We start from the raw sequence: 2,059 nt of genomic DNA on the forward strand, positions 1-2,059 counted from the left end.
CGCGCCGGATCCTAGAGCAAACTGCTTTGTTTCACTCCGCCCCGCCGGAATTTATACGCCCTGCCGCCTTCCAATCCGATGCTCAAGGAAAGAAAGCAGCGATCCGCCTCCTGCCCTTTTATGGTTACTATAAGCCGGCCAGGCACCGACGGCAATCGGCCGCGACGCGCCCTCTAGGGGAGAAACCACCGCGGCGATGGCGGGAAGGGAGAATTTTATTTATTTATTTATTTTAATTCCATTTATATCCCGCCCTCCTCCGAAGACTCAGGGCGGCTTGCAAGCTTAGCAGTAGCCTTCATTCTATGTATATGCCTGCTTATTAGGGCTTTCGCCCCCCCCCAGTGGCATTTTTACAAAGTCAGCTTAATTGCCCCCAACAATCTGGGTCCTCATTTTACCTACCTCGGAAGGATGGAAGGCTGAGTCAACCTTGAGCCTGGTGGGACGCGAACCTGCACTAATTGCAGGCAGCTGGTGTTACTTAAGGAGGCATTAGCCCACTGCTCCACCAAGGCTCGGCCCGCTAGAAAGCGGCGAGCTGATAATATTTGACGAAGGACCTCGCTCGATATAGGTAGTCCTCGACTTCCGACCACAATTGAGCCCGACATTTCTGTTGCTAAGTGAATCGTTTGTTAAGTGAGTGTTGCCCCGTTTTACAACCTTTTTTGTCACGGCGGCTTAAGTGAACCACTTCACTCGTTAATTTAGGAACAGGGTTGTTAAGTGAATTATGGCTTCCCCATTGACTTTGCTTGTCAGAAGGTCACAAAAAGTGGGGGGGGTCACATGACACCGGGACACCACAAGCGTCATAAAGATGAATCCGTTTCCAAACATCTGAATTTTGATCACATGACCATGGGGATGCTGCAAGGATTGTGTGAAAAAATGGTCGTAAGACAATTTTTTCAGGGTCGTCGTAACTTTGGACGGTCACTAAATGAACTGTTGTAAGTTGAGGGCCATCTGTACTTTCCTTTATAAAAAAGTGGTAGTGATTTCAGTGGCATTAACTCGAAGTACATTCAAGAGGGGTTACCTCTTGAGGTTCCAGAAAGTATTTTCTGACAAAAAAACCAAACAAAACGGAATCTGGTTGGAATTGCCATTTAAACGTTGCAGTGTCAGCAAGGAATGATTGTCTTCCTTGCAGAGTGTGTTTTTTGCTCTTCCCCTATCAGTGTTAATTTAGAGACTGAGATGGACTCTGAGGAAGGAGCTTCGTCTTGAATGTACATGTCTATTTACAGGCAGTTACATAGGGATGAAAGTAGAGATGGTCCTTGACTTACAACCATTCATTAAGTGACTGTTTGAAGTTACAATTATTATTATTAATAATAATAATAATAATAATAATAATAATAATAATAATAATAATAATAATAATAATAATAATAATAATTTTATTTGTATACCACCCTTCTCCCGAAGGACTCAGGGCAGTGAACAGGGCAGTACATGTTAAAAGACAAAATACAAAAATTAAAAGAGATTCAACAAAATGCCCACAACTCTTACAATAAGTTAAAATACATTAAAAATAAGTTAAAACATATTAATAAAACCCAACCCCATCCCATCAGGCCAGGCCAGCTTGTTCGAAGAGGTAAGTCTTTAGATCGCGCCGGAAGGAGCGGAGGTCAGGCGCCATCCGGAGCTCAACCGGAAGATGGTTCCATAAATCCGGCACGCTCACAGAGAACGCCCTCCCCCTGGGGGCCACCAGCCGACATTCTTTGACAATGATAGTACGATGCTGAAAATTGAAGATGGATAAAGTAGATAATGTTCTCTTTTGACTTGACTGTCCTTCATATTCTTTGTCTCTTAAGGTTTCCAGATTCCCCCCCACAAACACCAATTTTATCTACCCATAATCTCAGGGCTGGATTGGTAATCAATTCACTTTGCACCTATTTATTGATCATTAATTTTCATTTGATGAGTAATTCATAGGATGCAAAGAGTTTTGAGAGAGGAATATGTCCTTTATTTGATCATGCCTTGACTGCATCATCCTTTACATATATTACTGCAGTCTAAATCAGAT

Source organism: Vipera ursinii, assembly GCF_947247035.1.
Source record: "Vipera ursinii genome assembly, chromosome: 1".
Taxonomy (NCBI): Eukaryota; Metazoa; Chordata; class Lepidosauria; order Squamata; family Viperidae; genus Vipera; species Vipera ursinii.